This window comes from Leptidea sinapis, chromosome 19 (assembly GCF_905404315.1).
Source record: "Leptidea sinapis chromosome 19, ilLepSina1.1, whole genome shotgun sequence".
NCBI lineage: Eukaryota > Metazoa > Arthropoda > Insecta > Lepidoptera > Pieridae > Leptidea > Leptidea sinapis.
In genome coordinates, this window is record NC_066283.1 from 4,396,563 (window position 1) to 4,422,634 (window position 26,072).

The window sequence follows — 26,072 nt, forward strand, 5'->3', positions numbered from 1 at the left end:
CCAATTATTAAAAAAACTTGGAACTTATTAATTATTAATATTTTAAATACCATCTCAATATTTATGTGACTTTGTGAATCTAATTGGAATATATTTCTCCTGTTAATGGAACCTTGTAATCAAAATATTTAAATATTAAGCTTAGCTTAGAACAAGTATGATAATTCTTATCAAGGCGCTAAACGTAAACATAAAATCACTTTTACTTACGCTATAGGAAGAATCAACAGCCAAAAGGTGGTCCCGGAGCGCTGTAAAACACACTGTATTCACTAACAAACATACACATAATCCGTAATAGTTCCAGACGGGAAAGGGTCAACACTGCAGGCACTCACGACAAAATTTTTCCGAACGGAAAACTATTGACGCGCGTCGCATACGGCGGCGTGGAGTGAACTGTCTGAGAAGGCGTGGGGACTAGCTAATAAAACCTTCGGTAGTGAGTGGGGCTCTTTCGAAAAATGCTATTGTTTTTCCTGTTTCCAATCAGCTAAGGACTTTACGGAAAATTAAGACCGTTAGATAGCAGCTTCCCAAAAATTTCATATTGGAATACCAGTTTTTAAAAGTTAGAGTCGAAGATCGTAGCTTAGAAGTTGAGTAAAACAATTTTCATTTAATGTAGTAGGACTGTTTAATTTCTGTTTAATATTTTGTACGTTAATGCTACGCTAACTTCGCTTTAAAAAAATAAGTTAAGGTTATTGAATTTGAGTTAGCAAAGATACTTTATTCATAAGGTTACTACAGACAGAGTGAGTCAATTATTATTTTATAGGAGGCGAAGAAATATGGTCTCCAAGGCAGATCTAAAGGAAAAACAAATCTTATAACCCCCTCATGACAATATATGGACTGTTATCCTGATAAGTAAAAGTGGTAGGCAAATGCTACATGGATCGAAATCACCATGGCAATTAATTATAGAGTTTGCTAACAACATGACTCTATTTCTCAAACTTTACATAACAATATTTTATACCTAGGATCATGTCTTTCCAGTTTTCTTAACATATATATTTAAATATATTTATAGAAAAACTAATAAGTCATAAGCATTTTTGTTAGAAATATTTTTCATTCATATAACTTTTTCCTTATAAAAGACATCAACGGGCTCTATTTTTATTTTGTAACTATCCCTGTCTCATTTTTTTAAAGGGAAACTCGTATATGTAATATATTTTAAAGAATTATGTAGAGAACCCTTTTTTGTATTTAATGATGCTCAAGTTCTCATTGCTTTCATGCCCTTTGGCATTTAATAATATATATCTCACTATAAAATATTATTTAAGATAAGAACTTGATAGATTAATGTTTCTTTTGAATATGAAACTGTCCAAGTATGATTAAGGCTTACGCTGACTACTGGTTCCGTACAAAGTTGTTTGTATATAATAATAATACAGTGTATTACAAAATCTGCAAAATAATTTGATGCTTTTACGTGATTGATCGCAAATATATTACTATCTACATAAATCTTGATTTTAAGATTTAGCAGCTAGCTTTTACTCGGCGGTTTATGTAAGCTGTGTCTTGACATTGATATTTGAGTACATATCAGTTCAGCCATAAGAGGAAGCCACCAGTGAGGAGAATGTAAAAAATGTGTTGTTTTTTTTTTCAATCGAATAATAACATATAGTTAAATTATAAATATTGCTTAATAATTTCTTAAAAACTCAGTTAACTTTGTGCATTTTGCTTTAGTTTAAAAATGATTCAAGTTTTTATAATTAGAATATTATATATGATATAATATGACACGTATTTCATTAGTTGATATAAGTTAATAAAACTCTGTTTTAGATTAATCACATTCCGTTATGCTTCAAGAAGAAAATAACATTATATTATTAAAGACTATTTTTCTTTTTGTTTTTAGTTTAAAAGTTTTAGCAGTCGAGCAAAATGATTGCGGGTTTCATTCCCGCTGTGAAATACTTTTTTAAATTCGACCGAAGGGTATGTATGGTAATTCCAGCTTTGTTCATTCTTAATTCAAAATTATGATTAAATACTATTTTTTAAAATATTAAATACAATTTTTTGAAATTAGCCTATTATAATAGTATTTTTAGCTAATTTAAAAACGAACATAATATGTAAAGGTCGCCTGTATGTGTTTTTGCTTAAATATGTCATTTTATTTTTTTATTTACTTGACTCATTTAAATCACTCATTCAAAGATTTTAAGCAATCCCACTAACGGTGGAGGATAGATTAAGTACTTTAATTAGTTACCTTGTCTTAAATATAGATATTTTTAGATAATATTTTAAGCAAAAGCTTTTCTCTTTAATAGCAAGTATCACTGATTGAAAGAAAATACCAATCAATAGTATCAAAATGGATTTTTTATTGAAAGAACAAAATTTAGACTTTTTATTTTACCGACTATTCACGTGGTTTGCACTCCTCTATTTATCACGGGGAGTGTTCCGAAGAGCTGTTTCACCTGATTCCTGCCTTCGCACGACATGCCCACACGCATAAATACTATTGAGGATATAATGTGGAATATTCTACATAATATATTATGAATTATTATTATCTCAAGCCAATATAAAGTGATTTACGCAAACACTGATACCCATAAAACAAGTTAGATCTTATCATGGGTATCAGAGGTTCAATTCAACACTGTATTTTATTTAAGATAAGTTAATTTTTAAGACGTAGTACATATATATTTAAGTGTTGTGAACCTCTGTTTTATGTGAAATAAAGTTTATTATTATTATTATTATATGCCACAATTAGGATATCATCCCCACCATCTGGATGTGTGGCGTTCCTCCACAGTGCGGTTTTCAAGGAACTTTCTTTCACCTACAAAGCTGTGGAATGAGCTTCCTTGTGCGTATTTCTGGGACGATACGACATGGGTACCTTCAAAAAAGCGCGTACACTTTCCTTAAAATTTGGCAACACTCCTGTTATTCCTCTGGTGTTAAAAGAGAATGTGGGCAGCGGTGATCACTTAGCACCACAGCCGTTTGTCCTCCTTTACCATAAAAAAAAAAACAGATTGTATCACCCACCACTAGAAAAACGTTCTGTCCGTGTCGCAACTTCTCAATCTTTTTTCACATGCAGAACCCTGATTTTTTTTCAGCAACCTGTACTGTTTTTATTTTAAAAGACGACAGATACGAAGCCATTGTTTCTGAACAAAAAAACAGATAATTTATCTTTAATTAATTATATCTTAGTACAACTAAGATCAAGTATTATTGTTATGTGTATCATAAATATATAATCATCATCAGCCGGAAGACGTCCACTTCTATGCAAAGGCCTCCCCAAAGATCTCCACGACGATCGGTCCTGCGCTGTTCTCTATCTTGACCAGATCGTCGGTCCATCTTATGGGGAGCCCACTAAAACTGCGTCTTCCGGTACGTGGTCGCCATTCGAGGACTTTACTGCCCCAACTACAATATCCGTCGAACTAATTGCCCTGCGCACTGCCACTTCAGTTTCGCAATCATTTGGGCTATGCCGGAACTTTGGTTCTCCTGCGGATCTCCTCATTTCTGATTCGATATCGCAGGAAAACTCCAAGCATAGCCCTCTCCTCTGAGCGACCATGAGCTTTCTCATAATATCACGTCATAAATATATATTCACTAGCTAACCCAGCAAACGTTACATTGCCATATAAAGTAATTAAAAAGAAATTCAATAATTAAAATTTTCGCGGTATAAAATTTTGATGACGACCGATTTTCAGACCTACCAAATATATCGTAGATATATTATCGTACTACAATTATTGTATTCGATTCTCATCTTGCAACCCTATTGCGGATCTGCGGATGGAATAGAATATTATAAAAATCACAAAATAATACTGTATTCACAAATCACAAAATATACAAACATTGTATTTCCGATATTAAAATTATATTTTAATGCTGACTCATAATCAAAAAAACAAACAAACATTAAAAAAATATATTAAAAAAAAAATTTGGCGGGGACCACCCTTAACATTTAGGGGGATGAAAAATGGATGTTGTCCAATTCTCAGACCTACCCAATATGCACACAAAATTTCATGAGAATCGGTCAAGCCGTTTCGGAGGACTTCAATGTTTAACACCATGACACGAGAATTTTATATATTAGAGATAATTTATATACACGAGCATTTTATATAATATATATTTTTTTACAGTGTAGAGAGATGTGCAATCCTGCATCTGAAAGAAATATAAATGATTCACTAAGGTCAAAAAGACACTCAAAAGTTAGTATAAATGTAAGTTGTAAGTATATTATATACATATTTAATTGTATGTGTTTCGTGTGTGTGTTTATAGTATCTTTGTTAATTTATTGCCTCATTAATTAAGCAATAAAACATCCTTAGGTTACCTGGAAGAAATAGCTGAATAGGCATAAGGTCGCCTAGTTGGACACCTCCAACATACATTGCTATGCAGACGACAGCACTGGTGATGCCGTATACACGGGCCATGCAAGTCTCTCACGGGAAAACGTCGACCATTGCCGGGAGAAACTTGTGTCTTCTATCGAGTCCTCTCTCGAGAAGTCCGCGGAATGGGGTAAATTGAACTTTGTCAAATTTAACCCCCAGAAGACTCAAGTTTGCGCGTTTACCACTAAAAAAAACCCTATTTGTCGTATCACCGCTCTTCGATAACACTTCCCTTAAAGCCTCGTCTAGTATCGGAATACTGGGTCTCGAAATCTCGAGCGATTGCCAATTCCGTGGCTAACTGGAGGGCAAAGCCAAATTGGTTTCGAAGAAGCTGGGCGTCCTGGGAGTGTTCCGAAGAGCTGTTTAACCTGATTCCACCTTCGCACGACACGCCACAAGTTAGGATATCATCCCCACCATCTGGATGTGTCCTCCACAGTGCGGTTTTCAAGGAGCTTTCTTCCATTCTTTCTTTCCCAAAGCTGTGGAATGAGCTTCCTTGTGCGGTGTTTCCGGGACGATACGACATGGGTACCTTCAAAAAAAGCGCGTACACCTTCCTTAAAGGCCGGCAACGCTCTTGTGATTCCTCTGCTGTTGCAAGAGAATGTGGGTGGCGGTAATGACTTAACACCACGTACGCACGTTTGTCCTGCTATTCCATAAAAAAACAAAAAAAATTTGCTATCATAACTTTTATATACAAACTAGCTGACTTGACAGACGCTATTGAGTCAACAGAAAATTAAAAAAAAAACTACGTTTAAAAAACCGACTTCAAAAACGGAAAATTATAGAATAACAAAAATTTAATTTAATTTAATACACGAATTTCTTAGACGAAGCTATCCCGCTCAAAGTCACGCGTGGCGAGTGTAGGTACCTACTATTTCATTCGGCTTGGCACCGACTTCAAAGCTATCAATATGAAGCACATACAAATAATAGTATTTTATTAATATTATAGGTAAAGGTTTGCATAACAGATGTACTAAATTAAATTTTTAGCTATTTCATACATACATTTCCATTAATAATAATATATAATCAACCTGAATGAAAACTCATAAAAATGCCGTACACAAAAAAACAATTATATCATCGAGGTAGACAAAAAATTTCATAAAAAATTTTCATAAAATGAAAACTACTAAGCCAAACTATATAAAATTTTATGGGACCAAATGGCATCTATTCTGCATCGAACTTGCAAAGAATTACGTAAATCGGATCATAAATCTCAGAGTAATCGGTGTACATAGATAAAGAAATACCTTATAATTATATAATAGATTATATAATTAAATAATAGATAGTCATATGCCTTCACAGACTTTTCTGTAGACCTATATAAGATACACAATTCAACCATACATTATTTTGTTCATACATCTCAAAGGGTGTATGTAGACAGCGTTTTCGTTGGGGAGCTTCCCCAGACAAAAACCGTTCATACGTAGGTAACACTGAAAATGTTTAGAGCTGTTAGAAACATTGCTTATGAAAACTTTTTTGAATTTCAACATAAGAACTCCTCGATAACCTAATGTAGTATATTGCAATCATTTGTCGTTTGTTTTTGTGAATTGGCGGCAAATCTAAAACTCTTGTTACACGTGAAAATGAACCTAACGCGAGAAAATTTTCGGTATATCATTTATTATGACTTTCGTGGTGGGCTTACTCAACAAAAACGCTATGATAGGCTGCAATTAGCATTTTTTAATGAAGCCCCAGCTCGTGCCACTATTTACAATTAATTTAACGAGTTTAAGCGTGGACGTAGCAATCTCAATGATGATCCGCGTGACGTCCTTTAACAGCGACTACTGAAGATAACATCAGTGCTGTGCGACGCATGATAGAGGAAGATAAGAGAGTGACCTATCAACAGATACGGGCAACTAGGCTTGCCTTGGTATGAGTCAAGTTCAAAAAATATTACACGAACATTTAGGCGTCAGGAAGCTTTGTACCAGATGAATTCCCCATACTTTAACCGACGACCAGAAACACCTTCGCATGGACTGGTGTCGCCAAATGTTAGATAAGTTCAACGGCGGTGACTCAAATGCTGTATTTGACATCATCACAGGTGATGAAAGCTGGATATATTGCTACGAACCCGAAACCAAAAGACAATCAGCTCAGGGGGTGGTTCCTTTCGAGGATCGGCCAACTTAGGTAAAGAAAGGAAGAAGTCAAGGAAAAAAGATAATTGTCTCATTCTTTGGTCGGAAAGGTTATTTCGCGACAGTTGTGCTAGAAGATGGAAGGACAGTAACTGCAGACTGGTATGTCAATGGCTGTTTGCCTGTTGTCTTGAAAAAAATTCGACAGCAGCGCCCTCGAAGCAGGATCCTCCTTCACCATGACAATGCTTCAGCGCACTCTGCAAAACAGACTGTTGAATATTTGACTATGGCAGGTGTCGAGATAATCAGTCATCCGGCATAACTTCAAGCCGGCCCACATACTAGCGCTCTACAAAGCGCAGGTCCGGCCACACATGGAGTATTGCTGTCATCTCTGGTCTGGCGCACCCCAGTATCAGCTCAATCCATTTGACCACGTGCAACGCAGAGCAGCTCGAATTGTCGGGGACCCAGTGCTCTGTGAACGGCTGGATCACTTGGCGTTGCGTAGAGACGTCGCTTCATTGTGTGTCTTCTACCGCATTTATCACGGGGAGTGTTCCGAAGAGCTGTTTAACCTGATTCCTGCCGCCGAATTCCACCTTCGCACGACACGCCACAAGTTAGGATATCATCCCCACCATCTGGATGTGTGGCGGTCCTCCACAGTGCGGTTTTCAAGGAGCTTTCTTCCACGTACTACAAAGCTGTGGAATGAGCTTCCTTGTGCGATGTTTCAGGGAAGATACGACATGGGTACCTTTCAAAACAGAGCGTACACCTTCCTTAAAGGTCGGCAACTCTCCTGTGATTCCTCTGGTGTTGCAAGAGATTGTGGGCGGCGGTGATAACTTAACAACAAGTGACCCGTACGCTCGTTTGTCCTCCTATTCCATAAAAAAAGAAAACGATCGGCCTATAGTTATGGACCATTCGGAGGTCCTTCATCAGGGTGAGTGTAGTAGGTTCGCGATAACGTCCCGTCTCTTACTGCGGACTTGTGCTCGTACTGGACAGGGCGGGCGAGTGGTGCTTTAAGTGTTTTCATTTATTCATTGAATCAAGGCATTACAGACCTGCCTTCTTCCCTTGAGATAACCTGAGCAAATAAGTAATTTCAAAAGCTATGGTGCCGTTCAAACTAAAGCTAATATTTATAGAAGTAGGCGTTACTTTGCATGCATAAATATCCAATATATCCAAAAATCCATAATTATCCAATGCCCGAGGCATTAGAGGCTGCAGAGGCAAAACACGTGTCGAATCGTTTAAAGACAAATATTGGCGGAATTAATACTTAAGAAAACTTAAAACATTTGGATAACGCTCACATAACTTTTTAATATTTTAATGTAGAAATCGTTTTAGGAATCTTGTTGAACGGAGTCCCTTATTATAAACCATGAAATTAAATATGTTGAATTTTAGGTTAATTTAAGAATTGTTATATTCCGTTTGTTGATTTGTAGCCAAACACATTTTTTAGCTCCTACTGAATATAAATAGCAAAAGTGTCGTTCCATGTTAGAATTAATTTTAGTAAGGGTCATTTGCCCTTAGGCAAGAACCGCCGCTCTCAGCCAGTTGCAACACCAAAGGTCGTATGTTGTGGTCTATAGATCCTACTAAAACTTTGCTCAGACTTTATTCACCTGAAACTTAGCTGATAAAACTCGAACTTGACTTTTGCATTTTAACTTATGCTTGGTATAATTTCAGCTGTCAAATGACTATAAATACAAAATCAAAGATTGCGTTAATCTTACACTCAGCTATGTTTTACTTAAGTAAAGTCTGCGCAAAGCTTAATAGAACCTAAGCCGTATATTTAAGGATAATAATAATAATATTGACACACTTTTTACACAAATTATCTTACTCCAAGTTAAGCATATATAGCCTGTGTTATGGGTTACAAGAAAATGATATATTTAATACAATATACTTACTTAAATATACATATATTCATATAAATATATTTGAACATCCATGACTCGGAAACAAACATCCATATTCATCATATAAATGCTTGCACCTACCGGGATTCGAACCCGGGACCTCTATCTTAGTAGGTAGGATCGCTAACCACTCGGCTATACAGGTCGTCAGGATACTATCCGGTGTTGGAATAAGTATATCAAAATTTCAAACGAATATCAACAGCTATTTACTCAAACTAAAAATACATAAAAAACTTAGAGCTAATTACAGATATTCACTAATAGAAGTCTTATAATTAATAGATACTAGTGGCACAGTTCCATTCTTACCACTCGGGTTGTGAATCCCTTAAAATATATATATTACTAGTTGACCCGACAGACGTTGTCCTGTAAATAATAAAGAAAATAGCGTTTTTAATGAACTTGTCACTAATAGAAAAAATGTCTAATAATTGCTTTAGATTGTAAATTTTCTCCCACAAGAACAACAGCCACTTCGTCAATGGTGGGTGAATTAAACCTCCTTGTGTGTTCACCGACAGGTGTTTTGTCAGCTCGAATGACAATATTATGGCTGTTTGATTTGCACGAACTCGTTGCATTCTAAGCCTATATACTTCAATGTCACTCTCAAACTTATGACTTGTCAGTCTACATAATAATAATCTGATAGATAGTTAACAACTGTTGTTAATCTACCAACTATAGTTAGCTAAAATTAAGTTTATTTTTTACCTCCTGAGAAAGTTAGAAAGTTATAAAAATTCTTATTAGTTATTCATTTTAAACTATGCTTTCAATTTAATTTCGGAACGACGGGGGACACTTCAAAGGAAAAACTAAATTGTTGTTTTTATTTCAAATTATTTACATATGACTTAATAATTAACAACGCTATTTATATAAATAATAATAAAATAAAACTTAAATAATCTAACAAAATTAATTAATTACAAATAGAAAATATCATTAAAATCGCTATCAGCAGGTAAGGTGCCCATGAAGTAGTGTTTTTATTTAATTCTGAGCATTTTCCTATTTATTCACCTTTTAAACCTTCCCTGGACTTTCACAAATAATTCAAGACCAAAATTAGCCAAGTCCAGCCGTTCTCGAATTTAAGCGAGACTAACGAACAGCAATTCATTTTTATTTATATAGATTCGAATCAAGATTAATAATATACATTTATATTTTATTTATTTATTTAATCCACCAGTGATAATAACATTAATACAAGTATTAAGATTCCCTGCGAAATCAAATCCGAAATGAGGAGATCCGTAGGAGAACCAAAGTCACCGACATGAAACTGAAGTGGCAGTGGGCAGGGCATATAGTTCGATGGATAGATGGCTATTGGGACAGTAAAGTCCTCGAATGGCGACTACGTAACGGAAGACGCAGTGTAGGTAGGCCCCCCACAAGATGGACCGACGATCTGGTCAAGATAGCCGGAATACGTTGGATGAGGCCAGCGCAGGACCAATCGTCGTGGAGATCTTTTGGGGAGGCCTTTATCCAGCAGTGGACGTCCTCCGTTTGATGATGATAATGATTAAGCATTTATACAGTATTCTTTGTAAAGTTAATAAACTGCGAATGAATAGAATGCATTGTCTTTTAAGGCAGATACAGCATGCAATTATTATAAAGTTTACAAATATTTACATTTTTTTCATGATAATAAGGGACGAGACGAGCAGGACGTTCAGCTGATGGTAATTTGATAAGGTGAATGATACGCCCTGCCCATTACAATGCAGTGCCGCTCACGATTCTTGAAAAACTCAAAAATTTCTGAGTGGCACTACAATTGCGCTCGTCACCTTGAGACATAAGATGTTAAGTCTCATTTGCCCAGTAATTTCACTAGCTACGGCGCCCTTCAGACCGAAACACAGTAATGCTTACACATGACTGCTTCACGGCAGAAATAGGCGCCGTTGTGGTACCCATAATCTAGCCGGCATCCTGTGCAAAGGAGCCTCCCACTGGTAATTACATAACATTTACATGGTCTAATCAAGTGAAGTAAATATACATAAATTAAAAAAGGGGCCAAGTGTGAGCCAGACTCGCCTATGAAGGGTTCCGTAGCAGCAAGTAACATAATATAAAAGTTCTTGTAGTTCGTTTTAACGATTTATGACGTATTAAAAAAAACTACTGACAAGATCTCGTTCAAACCATTTTTCTGTGGAAGTCTGCATGGTAATGTAAATCATATATTCTTTTTAGTTTTATCATTCTCTTATTTTAGAAGTTATAGGAGAGGGGGAACATATTTTACCACTATGGAAGTGTCTTTTGCGCAAACTATTCAGTTAAGAAAAAAATATATTAGAAACCACTATAATATCATTTGTAAAGACCAATTCATACCCCACGTAGGTATGGGGTTGATGAAAAAGTTTTTTTGAGTTTCAGTTGTATGAGTATGAGGAACCCCAAAAATTAATTGTTTTTTTTTTTTTTGTGAACATCTTAATGTGGTCCACAGAATACATCTACTTACCACGTTTCGACAGTATGAAGGAAAAAAGTGGTTGTGACATACGGACGGACAGACAGACAGACATGACGAATCTATAAGGGTTCCGTTTATTGCCATTTGGCTACGGAACCCTAAAAACGTATTAACTCATTACCGAAAAATGATCACAATGGATTAGTTCTAGATCACAGGTATTTCGCCATATTAAAATAAGTAAATTGTTATTATATTAAAACTAGCTGACCCAACAAACGTTGTATTGCCGATATTAAAATCGCGATACAAAAGTAACTGTTGATCGAAGATGGGTGAAAATTGGAAGTATGTATTTTTTAATACTGACTCATAATCAAACAAATTTAAAAAAAATGTGAAAAAAATTAAAAAAACAAATTCGTGTGGACCAATATATGTATATATATACAATATATTATGTCATTAGACATATATATTTGTACTAGGAAGACATGAAGCAATAGTATTAAATATAAAATGTTAAACATTGCAAGATGCCCTTTCGTACTCATCACATTAAGGCAATATATGTTGCAATTCTATATGTCAGTGCGGCTTTCTACTAAATCTCTATTTAATAGTACCTACCGATAAAATCTAAGTAAATAAATATAGTTTACGTGATATTTATGGTTTTATATGAAACTCTTTATAAAAAAAAAATAAAAAAAAAAAGGAAAATTAAACTTATAAAACCTACCATTTTTAATTCATTACATTGCGGCTTTGTTATGATTGTATATTTTATAGAATCGATCTAAAAACCCAAGCAAATAAGATATTTTTTTTATGGAATAGGAGGACAAACGAGCGTACGGGTCACCTGGTGTTAAGTGATCACCGCCGCCCACATTCTCTTGCAGGAATCACAATAGCTTTGCCGGCATTTAAGGAAGGTGTATGCGCTTTATTTGAAGGTACCTATGTCGTATCGTCCCGGAAACACCGCACAAGGAAGCTCATTCCACAGCTTCGTAGTACGAAAGCTCCTTGAAAACCGCTCTGTGCAGGACCGCCTCACATCCAGATGGTGGGGATGATATCCTAACTTGTGGCGTGACGTGCGAAGGTGGAAGAATTCATGAAACATGCAAAGGAATTTCACAAACTTTTATTCCATTGGAAAAGATAACTACTACTATATATTATCGTGCGGCTAAACATGATCAAATTAAAATCACAAGATAGACGGAACATAATATAATAATGTTTTTATTCAAATTTCTTTATTACAAACTAGCTGACCGACAGACGTTGTTATGTATATAATAAATAGAATAATGTTTTTATATGAATTTGCCAATAATATATCATAACATCAAAAATTACTTCGTAAAATATGCACCCTACTGTCGCAATGAAATTGTTTCACAGCAGAACTGTCAAACCGTGCGTCATTAAATTCTCTCATAGAAATTATGTATGGTCACATCAAAGGAAAAACAAATTTGTTGTTTTTATTTAATTTAGCAGCATTTTCCTATTTATTCACCTTTTAAACCTTCTCTGGACTTCCACAAATAATTCAAGACCTAAATTTGCCAAAACGGTCCAGCCGTTCTCGAGTTTTAGCGAGACTAACGAACAGCAATTAATCTTTATATATATAATTCTTGTGTGCGTGTGTGTCACTGAACTCCTCCTAGACGGCTGGACCGATTCTAATGAAACTTTCTGTGTGTCTTCAGGTGGATTCGAGAATGGTTTAGATTCATTGAACTACATCCTAAACGGCTGGACTGATTTTGATGATTTTTTTGTTTGTTTCAGTGAATTTGAGATTGGTTTAGATCCTCAATTCCGTCCATCTTTATATATATAATTCTTCTGTGAGTGTGTATGTTAGTGAACTCCTCCAAACGGCTGGACCGATTTTTCAAATTTAAGACGTGTGTACAGGACAACGTCTGTTGGGTCCACTAGTTTTTATATATATAGATAACTCAAGTCTTATATGTCAAATATCCATGAAAGTACCCGCCCGTACTTCGCGGAACAATAACAGATATATTAGATCCTTAGGGATCTCCTCTCCAACCAGCCTAGCGAGCTGTAGCTCCGAGGTTCGAGTCTCCTTTCGAGACTCCCCGTGTGACCCTGTTAGCTACCTGTGAGCTACGTTATAAGCCCCGCCTGGTTCGTAGTCAAAGCCTTTAGGGCTGTCAGCACAGAGGAGGTTTTTAGTCAGTAGGGGGTGTTTACACCCGAGCCTGACATATGGGCCCCGTTTTGGGGTCTTCAATATGAAAATGTATCTTCCTCCTCACTACACAATGAGTTCTTAATCCTCGAATGGCGGCCACGTACCGGAAGACGCAGTGTTGGTAAGCCCCCCACAAGATGGCCTGACGTTCTGGTCAAGATCGCTGGAATACTTTGGATGAGGGCATCGCAGGACGGGTTCGGGAGAGGCCTTTGTCCAGCAGTGGAAGTCTTCCGGCTAATGATAATGATACAATGAATTTTATGTAAGAAGCTATCGATAAGTTCGGCGACAATCTAACGAAATCTATTCTTATATATGGAGAGCCCTTTTTTTGTTCACTTATACTGCGTAATGTTAACGCAAAATTACTTTGAAGAAAAATTGAGTCTTCTCTCAGAAGAGAAGTAGTTGTTGATTTTAATTATAGAATTATTTAATAATAACTAAAAACTAAGTAAATACGGAAACGAAATTATACGTTCGAAATGAACGCAATCCAAACAGGAATGAACTTGTTCACAAAAAGGCGGACCAAATGTTGACAACTGCGGTACTGACTGCTTTCCTGTACCACGAAACACGCAATGACAGCTATCGTCGAACAACTGACGCCATTACTACGTACGAGTGATAGAGACAGAGATAATAATCGCTGGCTATCGCAATCTAACTCAGTAACGGTCCGTTTATTTACATTATTTATCTCTTCTCGCTGGCCTTAGTATAGATGCAGGCGTAGTAGTATTTATATAGCGTCCACGCGTCGCGGTTAGGTAGTACCTATATAATAGATTCAACTCAAATAAAACGCAACGTCAATTATGTTTGCGTGCTGACATTCGGTAATTGGGTAACACGAAAGTGAGTTGTTTTGGTAATAGATTTGGCCTAGTACCAGTAGTCCGATTGTTTGGTTTTATCATTGCGGTAATAATTAATATAACTAGTGGGAGGCTCCTTTGCACAGGATGCCGACTAGATTAAAGGTACTAAAACGGCACCTATGTCTGCTGTGAAGCAGTAATGTGTAAGCATTATTGTGTTTAGGTCAAAAGGGTGCCGAGGCTAGTTAAATTACTGGGAAAACGAGACTTAACATCTTATGTTTCAAGGAGACGAGTGAAATTTTGGTGCCGATTAGAATTTTTGGGATTTACTTGAATCCTGAGTGGTACTACATTGTTATGGGCAGGCCATATCAATTACCATCAGATGAAGGTCCTTATCGTCTCGTCATTCAATGTTTATACAGGATGTCCCAAAGCTATGGGACATGAAGGAAAAGTACATTAAATATCAAAGATAGGCTATTTTACTGAAAGAAGACTTTATGTTATTTTTAAAAATTAGTACTTCTGCATTCAAAGATTTTCTAAAAATTACTTGCCTCGTCTGGGAATCGAACCGATTGAAATGTAAAAAAAAACACCCCTTCTTTTATAATGCCAATCGAAAGAATGGCCTAAAACTAATAACTCTTCTTAAGTAACATAGTATATTTAAAAGAAAGGTGTTCCTTTTCTTACAACGTAAAACAATGTTTTTCCTACTTGGATTGGTACCAATGGACCGATTAGATGGCCAGTCAGATCCCCGGACCTTACACCATTAGATTTCTTCTTTTGGGGATACGTCAAAGATATGCTATACAAAAAGCGATACGAGAAAGTGGGCGAGTTACAAACAGAATTGTGCCATATCATATCGAGTATTCACCAGAAAATAATGAGAAAATCAACAGGTAGCGGACTCATTAAAAGTTTGGCGATTTGCGTAAGACGAGAGGGATCACATTTTGAGCATTTAATTAATTAATTCACAAAAAAATACCCACTTAATTGACTACTTTCTTTAAAAATACGATGTTACTTGAGAAGAGCTATTAGTTTTTGGCCATTCTTTCGATTGGCATCATAAGAGTAGGGGTGTTTGTTTTTTTACATTTAAGTCGGTTAGATTCCCAGACGAGGCAAGTAATTTTTAGAAAATCTTTGAATGCAGAATTATTTACTTTTAAAAATAACATAAAGTCTTCTTTCAGTAAAATAGCCTATCTTCGATATTTAAGGTACTTTCCCTTCATGTCCTTGTACATGTACCTTTATTTTTCATGTACCTTTGGGACATAATTAAGTTGTATATAATTAAGTTGATTAGCACTATTGAGCAGTATAATAGCTTGTTGGACTCGGCTCCTATTGAGCAAAGTAATTATTTGATTAACACTGCTTCTATTGAGCAGTCTTATAGTTTAGTTTCTGGTTTGGAATATGTTCAAAATTATTTAAATTAGTCAATAAGACAATATGGGACTCCTCTAGCAATATAAATACACAATGTACAAGTAATAGTAAACATAATAATTGTAAAGTCATAAACCTGATGCACCAAAATATGCAAGGATTGTTAGGTAAGAGACCCCGCAAACTGCAGACTTTTGATCGGAAGATAGTTTGGTTGGTTTCTTAATCAGTATGAAGATGTATGAGAGTGCGCACATTATAATGATTCGGTATTGGCCGACCAAAAAGTTTAATGGGCTACATTGCCTTCAAACTGAACCGTCAGCAAACTATCGGCCGCCTGTTAAATCAGTACAGCGCTCTTCTACGCGCGCACACCACCGATTGTTTAGTCGGCCAGACTCATCAATAGCCGATTTAAAACTAATAGCGAATCGTCCCTAAAACTTTCGGCCGATAGTTGTCTAGTGTGCGCACTCATCACAGACCCAACTGTTTAGTCGGGCCAGTGTGCGCACTTAAACGCCGAACTCAACCAAACTATCGGCCGATCGAAAGTCTGCAGGTCTCTAAAGAACTGGAACTGGAGTTACTAATGAACCATGAAAATATTGATATCTTATGTCTTACTGAACACTGGCTTACGTTGAACGTTGTAACGTTGGCGTTGCTGAACGTGGTGACAGTTGTCACCGCGATGGCATGTCGTCACTAATTAAATTGTCAAACTGAAATCTCTTAAAAAACCTTGGTTCTCCAAATTTAAGATTCCCAGTAAAACAGTTATATCAACTATTTGGTGTTTACGTCTTAACCACGCTTGTACTCCAGTATTTTAGCTAAACTTAGGATAAGAGACAATTCCCTTTGTGAATGTGGACTAGATGAGAGAAGTTTGGATAATTTTTTCTTTAAATATCCTTTATTGCAACCTTCATTGTAAAATTTTATACCAGCTAACTTTCCCCGCCCAACTTCCTTTAAATGTCTCCTCTCCCTAGTTTTCACTCCTTTAAATAACAATTTAATATTTACAATATTTTGTGTAAATAGATTTAAAAAATTAGAATAAGTTGTAAATATCAATAAGTACTTATATTTAATAATTTAAGTTAAATTATATTTGTGTATGTCGTTTATAGTCTAAAAGCATGTGGGTATATTTGTTTCAAGTATAAATAATAAAATAAAACTTTTTTCAAACTTTAGCACCGATCACTACCATTAATGTTAGAAAACAAATACTTTAAGCTTGGTGGTCATGACATTGGCTAACTTGTGGCATACCATCCATAGAAGCCACAGTAGGAAGAATATAAGGGAACATGTAGAAATGAGTCAACTTAGTGGTGAGAGATTATTCTTAATTTTATGTTTTGAGAGCCATACCCGAGCACCAACTGAAGTTAGTTGGACATGAGAAGGAGCCAGAGTGTAGACGCAAGTCCACCAGAAGCCACAACTGGAGCTTGATACTCAACATAATATGGTCCTTCGAACCGCATTATCTAATTTCAACGGTAATGATCGGTGCTAAGATTGAACAATGTTTTATTTTCTTATTATAACAAATGAATGAAGAATTGAAACAAATATACAAACCGTTAGACTATAAAGGATAAACGCAGATAATATTAAATGAATTATTAAATGTAACTACGTAAAATTTGTCAAGTCGCGTATTAGACCAGCAACCTTACCGATAATTATTGTATATCAGATTGCAAAATTGATTTCATCTCAGCTACAGTTCACAGGTAATATGATCAAATATGGTCTTCCGCTGCATCAGGGAGTTGTTGTGGATATCTTTAGCCTCGAAAAGAATATGCAATCAAGAAGTGCTATATAAAAATAAATCATACAAATCAAAACAAAAACTACAACATATTTCATGGCCTAATTTCAAGGTAAAATTACTTCAAAGTAATAATATTTTTTACGTTAAATAACATTTTCTATTTCTGCCAATAGTGAGTAACACACTGGGGTTGATCTTTCAGTCTTTTGTCTTCTTACACTCACGACAATTACAGAAGGTATATTTAATTTTTTTGATAGCATAATTATCATGTAAAAGTATTTGCTGTGAATTTTTGAAGAGGATTTATGAGTATCTTCAAAAAAAGGGCATACATTCACCCAAAACGACTGGCAACGCCCGTGTCATTTTTTTGTGAACGAGGAGGACGAGCTTATGAGTCACCTCTTGTTAAGGCGACACTAAATGCCAGCGACCTTGAGCGATATGAGTTCACGGCTGCCGGCCCGCCATCTATGTAACAAAGCCAATATTTTCAAAATTCTTGCGTGGAAAACAGTATATATGCTTATAATCCTCGTTATTCACTACTAAGCTGAATAAATGAACCTACACAAAAAATTACAAGCTATAAGAATAACTTTTCTGAGAAAAGTACCAAAAAAATGCGTCACGCCATGCCAAAAAACTTGTTTAACTACAAAGAAATGTGGTAGTTCAAAAAGGCTCGGCAGTGTTAACTATAACCAACAGCAAGCATTAGCAACCTACAAATAAGACTTAAGGATATGTGTAACAGGATTAAGTTTTGTGGTGAAAGTATAGCTCGAAATGCTATACTTTCACCACAAAACTTGTCTGAAAACACCATGTTTGCGTGTTTTCTGCTTACTCTTCGCCTTAAGAGATCACCGCCGCCCACATTCTCTTGCAACACCGGAGGAATCATAATCACTTTTTTTGAAGATATGTCCACCGACCCATGTCGTATCGTCGCTAAATCACCTCATTGAAGTCATGGTATCGCAAAACCGTGTAAGCGGCGGTGATTACTGATCATTAGGTGAATTACACCCGTTGCTCTATTCCATAAAAGTATATTCTTAAAGTTGCAGGAATCTATTCTTAGCGCTCCGATGACTTAGCACTGCGAAAATTCGTTTACATCGTTAAAGATGTCTACAAAATTTCATATGTACGACACAGATGTCTACCAATGCGTAGCTATGTAAGGTCGCGACACAGTACAAACACACACACACACACACACACGCGCGCATTGAGTTTCTCTTATCCATTTCAGCATTGCTTTATTCAGTTTTTTGCTAGTTATAAATATATATGAATGTTTTACCAGTGGGAGGCTCCTTTGCACAGGATAACGGAAAAATTATGGGCACCACAACGGCGCCTATTTCTGCCGTGAAGTAGTAATTAGTTTATTAGTACAACAGTATTAGGAAAACTTGATCAATATTTTTGAATCCACTTTTATGCAATATTAAGGTAAAAAAACCAAATATAATAACACTGTATCTACTTTAATAAGATTGTTTCCTCCCCAACCTTTTCATAGCTCGTTTTCTTTTCGTAGTGGACTGCTGTGCCTGTAAATTACTCATATTTCTCCTTACAACGATAGCAACCCCACCACCTCGTCCCGGATTAGTGCCCGAAGTTCGTGGAACTCTACCGATAAGGCATCAGTCCATCAAAGTCACACGGCTGGATTCACTCTCTTCATCCTCGTCTGACGAATCTCGTTCAGTGTGCTTCAATATGCCGCGAAGTTTCTTCCCGCCGAAGTGGATGCTTCCGGGCTGGAAAGGCGACTCCGGATTTCAGTGTCCTCGGGCTCAGATTTGCTCTGAAGCTTGCCTTTCTTCTTGCGAAAGTTGCCGCTGGTATACTTGAGATTAGAGAACTTCTTTTTCTTCTCGACATTTTCGACTGAACTTGATGTGTCTTCATCGTCATCTGAATCTGTATAGGAGTAAGGAAATTTGCCCATATCAAAAAAGGAAACAATTTGAGTTTTGAATTTGCTAAAACTTTATATCATGCTGAAGGGGTTTCTTATGTTCAATCTTTACTATTAGTTTAACCCTAGTTGGGTTAAACTTTTATTAAATTTAATAAAATTTTCTTTCGCTGACATTTTTGTTCGATAAAATGTCGAAAACACAGTAATGTGTAAACATTACTGTGTTTCGGTCTGAAGGACGCCGTAGCTAGTGAAATTAGTGGGCAAATGAGACTCAACATCTTAGATCTCAAGGTGACGAGCGTAATTGTAGTGCCGCTCAGAATTTTTGGGTCTTTCAAGAATCCTAGCAGCACAGCCTTGAAATGGACATGGCGTATCAATTACCATCAGCTGAACGCCCTGCTCGTCCCTTATTTTCATAAAAATAATGTAATTTTTCATCCTCCAAAATCAATAGGGCTACTGGAAACCCAAGCGCTGGCAGCTTCGGGCAACGGAACAGCCAAGCTATACAACGCCAAAAATTAATGTGATCATAGTATTGTAAATGTAATTGTTATTTTAATATTTTCTTTGATTATTGTGAATATTGGCCGTGATCGCTTACCATCAATTGACGTAGGTAGGCTCGATTGGCCTCTTCTTCCATAAAAAAAGAGTCTACGTTTACCACACATTCTTAACACAAATGCCGCAGACCTGGGAATGATAGACACATGAAACTGAACATTGAAATTATAGTTGATACAATGAATATTCCATAATACTTGAGGCAATCGTTACATTTCCATGATTGGTATCGGGTATCTACTAACATAGAGATATTTGTATATATACAACGTGTTACAGAAAACCCCGTAAATAATATAATTAATTTTCAAAGCCAAAAATTTTGTCAACCCTAGTAACTTTTTTAAAACTTATGGGATTACTTTGAGACCCAAAGAAACATGGTGTTTCAGATGACATGATGGAGCTCCGGCACATTTTCCTCGGAACGTACGAGAACATCTTAACGTTCGCTTTCCGCGAGGATGGATCTATGGCCGGCTCGTTCTCCGGACCTTATACCCTAGAACATCATTTTGTGGGTTATGTGAAGGGCAGAGTGTATTTTTCCGAATGCCCAACTGAGATGGAACAGCGTGTTGGACCGGTTTTCGCATCAATAACATCGACGATAGTGCGAAATGTCTCACAAGCCATATCCCGACGAGGCTGTGTATTGAGCAAGGCGGAGCACACTTTGAGCCGTTTCTGTAAATTTGACGTTTATTATGAAAAAGTAAGTGTTCTTCTAGGTTGTTTCGTTAGGTTAGGTCTATTCAAATTTTTGTCGTTCCGCGAATTAGGCAGAAATGTAGGTAATTCTGCGTAGTTTAATATTACTAAAATAGGGTCACATCAGTGAACAATATAATATGTTTTAATTTTTTGGAGTACGTTATACAGCGTTACGTTGGTTCTTAAATATTGTGAATGCACTCGTTATAAGAACCCATTTAACCTCCTTTTGGCTCTACGGGTAGTTTTGTAACACCCTGTATTTATAAAATTAAGCACACTCTCTTAAATAACTGTTGAATATATTACTAGTAGTAGCTTCCTTACGATAATAAATAATATATATTTTCCTGCAACGTCACGGAGTCATAAATACATAAACACTGCATTTAATATAAAGTGAATATTAAAGATATTGTTTGTGTGAGGCCTAAGGAAATAATTGTGATGATATCTTACTTCCGGTGACGACGCCTTGAGATGTGACAGTCGTGTACGATTATGTATACTTTAGTACCAAATGGCTTTTGTTTATTTACAGCCTAGCAAAAAAAGCGATTCACTCGATTGTATGAAACGTGCAGTAATTGATAGATTGACAGATGACGGCTATAATCTTGTAAAAAATGGAGATAGCCGAAATCCAATCCGTTTTAAGCAACTGTTCACTTTCAAAATTAGCCAGATTAAGCTTCGTCGCCAATCGACATACTATAATTACTACTATTTCAAACTTATATCAAACGTGCAGTACGTTTCATACGAAAATAAATTTCAATTTTATTAGGCAGTCTCCCCTCATTTTATATAGTATTTACATCCTCTTTGTTTATTTACCATAGTACCAACATATCAATTATTTAACATGTCTATATCGTCGGCCTATAATTCTTACATTTTCAAAATTTACACGAATTTATCAAATTCAAATACTAATATTTTTATTCAGATTAAGTTTTTAAATCACGTATTGCACATCACATGACGTGAAGAACGGGCAATAAGAAACTTAATGGGCTTCTTTTTTAAATAGAATTATAGTACAATAAATTTTATTGACGACCCTTATAGCCCTGCCTACTAAGCTAGGGTTCGAATCCCGGTAGGTGCAATTCTTTATAATATGATGAATATTGATGTTAGTTTCGGAGTCATGGATATTTATTTGTATTTATGTATGTAAAATGAAGGTAATAAATCTATTTTTTCCATTTTTTTTACGAATAATCATTCTATGCAGCCATGTACTATATTATGCAGAAATTTTTTTAAAGAACTTATGCTTAATAGGCTTTATAAAATCATAATTATTATTGATGTAAGCAAAAACATAAAGTGATATTTATTAAAAATTTCAAACATGGTACCTGTGGGGTACAAGCGGACGGGATGATTTCGGCTATCCGGTTTCACCCTGCTCGACTTACACCTAAGTATTGTGTACGTACATTTTATTTTGCATTACTTTTAATATTCTTTTTCTTTTTAGAGAGCCTCAACATTGCTTTTGGATGGTGCTCCACCAGGTACAACAACCACAGGTACAGTAGCTGTATCCAAGTGGTTGGATGCAACAACATATTTTCTCAGAATGGATGCGTCACTTTATTGGTTCTGTTAAGCCAATTAAAGATTATCCTGTGCTTCTAGTCTTAGATGGACACGTTACTTAGAACTTGGAAGCTATTGAGTTAGCTCGTGCTGATGGTGTTATATTAATGCTGTGCTTGCCACCTCACTGCAAGCATCGTTTAAAGCCGATGTTGGTTTTATCAGGCTTTTGAGCACGTTTTACAGTTGTGACTCAATTTCAAATAGAAAATTTCTTTGGAACAGCTTATAAACGTGCTGCAACGATGCAAAATGCAGCTTCTGCGTTTTCCATAACCGTAATTTGCCCCACATCTTCACGGATGCAGATTTTGCACCATCACAGTCAACAGAAATACCACTAAGATCAACCACAGATAAAACTACCCAGGATCCACTGCCTCGAGAAAGGACGCCGTCCCCGTCAACAGGAACATCTACAGATAGACAAACACATTCAGCTACCACAGCTCTTATTTCTCCTAGGGGTATTATGCCTATTCCTCACATTACAAAAAGCAAAAGGCTATAGACGTGACGAGGGGAAACCGCTGTTTTGACTGAATTGTCATATAAAAATCAATTGGTGGAAAAGGCGACGCCATCGATCAATAAGATATCAGTTAAAGGTAAAGGTTGCGGTAAGTAGTCGGGTGAAGAAAACTGCCAAGAAGATTCCCAGTGTATAGTGTGCAGCGAAAACTACAGTATAACTAAGTCCAGAAACGAATGGTATCAATGTACAGCCTGTCTTAAATGGGCTCACGAATGTTGTATTAATTGTTCTCAGCAGGAATTATTATTTTTTGTTTGCAAGAATTGCGAATAATTTAAATATTTTATATTATTTATGGTATCTGTATTCGCCCCTTTCATATAAATGACTTATCCGCTTGAAGTATGGGGTGAAATTGGAAATATTTTTTTTATAACTCTGTTGTATTTCCTATCCATTAAGATTGGTGTAAATTTGTATATCAAAGTATTGTTAACTATACACTTAAAGACTTATGATGTTAAAAAAATAAATCTATACTAATATATAAAGCTGCAGTGTTTGTTTGTTTGTTTGAACGCGCTAATCTCTGGTACTACTGGTCCGATTTGAATGATTCTTTCAGTGTTGAGTAGTCCATTTATCGAGGAAGGCATTTTTTTCAAAATTAGGGATCCGTAATAAAATGCTATTCTGTAACACAAGGTGTAAAATCGAAAAGCTATTTTTGCGTGCGCTGCAAAAACTATTGACAATAGAACAAAATGATGTACAGGCTATAATATAGGCAATATTTTATTACTTATAAAACTATCGCGTGGATTATACTTTATATGGCAAAACAACGTCTGCCGGGTCAGCTAGTAAATAATATAGATACTAATTTATGGCGTCCGGTGTCCCCCCACATTCCCCTATATTGTATTAAATATATCGCTGTCTTGTACACATAGTACAGGCTATGCCTAGTTTGGGGCATGATAATTTGTGTATAATAGAGTGTATCAATATTATTATTACTTACACAAAGTCTGAGGGCGGTCGCGTAACAGATTTTAATAATAACAATTAAATGTTTATAAACATACAAATGATTTAAGTTTTCTTTAGTGTTAATTCCGCCAATATTTGTTAAAAAAAACAATTCGACACGTGTTTCGCCTCAAAAGTTTGCTTTTTAATAACCTAATTTTCGTCGCCCGATACGTAACTTGTGCCTTATTCGAAATATTCTGACTGCGTTAAAAACATGTTACATACTCCTTATTTTTAAATTTTTTCTCAGTTATTGATATTTTTTTCTTATAAAACATTATTTTGAACAATTTACTAGTTTGAATTACGATTCATAAGAAACAATATGAAAATTGTAGCTTTATTACAACTTAAAATACAGAAAGTAAAAACCTTCGAATAATATCAATATATTATGGATTTTATACATATTAACTTTCAATGCGATAAAGGAGTTTGCACACCAGTTGTAAAACCGAATTTCAAATTCAAATTCAAATATCTTTATTCAAAATAGGATTTAAAATCACTTACTGAACGTCAAAAACTACCACCCATTCAAAAGAGACTGCCTCAGACCTGAGAAGAATGGGCGCAAGAAACTCAGCGGGCTGTTTTTTTTAATATAAAATATGGATTACAATGTGATATCAACACTTATAATTAAAGAGCCTGAGGGTGTTTGCTTTATTCCCAGTCCGTGGTGTCATTAAGAAAATCGTTTATGCTATAATAACCTTTCCCACACAAACGTTTTTTAACAATTCTTTTAAATTTCGTAACACATGTAATATTATATAAATTAAAATAAATAAAATTACGTGTCTAATATGGGTCTCTGACCTGCAATAAAATGATTTTACTTATTAATTTAATGTAATATCAAAGTTTTCACTTAACATAATAAGTTTTTTGCTTGAGACATTCATCCATCGGGTGTTGTGTAGGTTGTTGGTGAAAGAGCGTATCCATGAGCAATTTTGGCTGAAAGGCAGTGGCAGAAGTGCAAAAGCAGCACAAGAAAAGTATGTTTATAATCTATGAATTATATAATTTTCTCCATATTTTCATTTGGTCATCTTGTCATCAGTTTACTCATAATATTATATTACCTGCTATACTTATGTGACGGAATGAGACGGAATCCTACTTACTAAGCTAGAGGTCTCGGGTTCGAATCCCGGTAGGTGCAAGCATTTATATGATGAATATAGATGTTTGTTTCCGAGTCATGGATGTTTAAATGTATTTATGTATGTTTATATGGATATATGTATGTTTAAGTAAGTATATTGTATTAAATATATCATTGTCTTGTAACCCATAACACAGGCTATATATGCTTAACTTGGGGCAAGATAATTTGTGTAAAAAGTGTGTCAATATTATTATTATTATTATTCGTAAGTTAAAAAAATAAATTATTGCGAATAGATCTGGAAATCTTTTAACCCTTGTGACCCTGGCCGCATGAACCCTGCAGCACTTGCAAAATGCAATAATGTATCATATAATTTGCATGCTGTAAATAAGTTGTTGGTAAAGTTAATTGAACCTCTCACTGAACGCAAATTATACGTTATAATCTTGGGGCTACCGGCAACACAACATTTTAATTTCAAATCTTGGTTTTGCTTACTGGGAATGAATGTCTATATTAAAAAAATATAGTTTACTAGTGGACCCGACAGACGTTGTCCTGTACACACGTCTTAAATTTGAAAAATCGGTCCAGCCGTTAGGAGGAGTTCACTAACATACACATGAGCAGGATAATTATATTATAGATATGGACGGAATTGAGAATCTACCTCAAATTCAAAGGAGCACACAAAAAAATCATCAAAATCGGTCCAGCCGTTTAGGAAGTAGTTCAATTGTGAATGTAAACCATTCTCGAATCCACCTGAAGACACACGGAAAGTTTCATTAAAATCAGTCCAGCCGTTTAGGAGGAGTTCAGTTACAATAGACGCACAAAAGAAATACATATATTAAGATATAACGTACTGGAACTCTGATACGGTATAAGATCAAGTCAAACCAAATTAGCATGATAAAATGACTGTGTGTTTTTAGCAAATCTTAATATATATAAATTACGTGACACGTTGTTCGTCCGCGATGGACTCCTAAACTAATGAACTGATTTTAATGGGGGTTACTTCATGGAGTGCAGTTTGGTCCAACTTGAGAGATAGGATAGTTTTTATTTCGATTTAGGACCCATAAATATTTTATTTTCAATATTTGTTTTGAATGGACATATTTTCTATGAGAGAATTTAGTGACGCACGGTTTGATAGTTCCGCTGTGAAACAATTTTAATTATAACAACAGGGGGCATTTTTTACGAAATCATTATTGATGTTTTAAAATATTATTGGCAAATTCCTATAAAACAGATTTTTTTTTTATTACCTACAAGACAACGTCTGTC

At 35.6% G+C, this 26,072-nt stretch overlaps 1 protein-coding gene and 1 long non-coding RNA gene across 6 annotated transcripts in view; both read right to left on the reverse strand.

Annotated features, from left to right (window-relative positions):
- LOC126969884 (A disintegrin and metalloproteinase with thrombospondin motifs 1) overlaps nt 1-383 on the reverse strand; it is a 179,960-nt gene extending 179,577 nt beyond the window's left edge. For all 5 annotated transcript variants that reach the window (XM_050815480.1, XM_050815479.1, XM_050815474.1 and 2 more), the window contains exon 1: nt 211-383. The gene's annotated coding sequence lies outside the window, so the exon portion shown is untranslated. The remainder of the gene's footprint in view (nt 1-210) is intronic.
- LOC126969958 (uncharacterized) overlaps nt 1-10,487 on the reverse strand; it is a 238,884-nt gene extending 228,397 nt beyond the window's left edge. The window contains exon 1 of the long non-coding RNA XR_007730501.1: nt 10,368-10,487. This is a non-coding gene — a long non-coding RNA (uncharacterized LOC126969958). The remainder of the gene's footprint in view (nt 1-10,367) is intronic.
- Between the last annotated feature and the right edge of the window lie 15,585 nt (nt 10,488-26,072).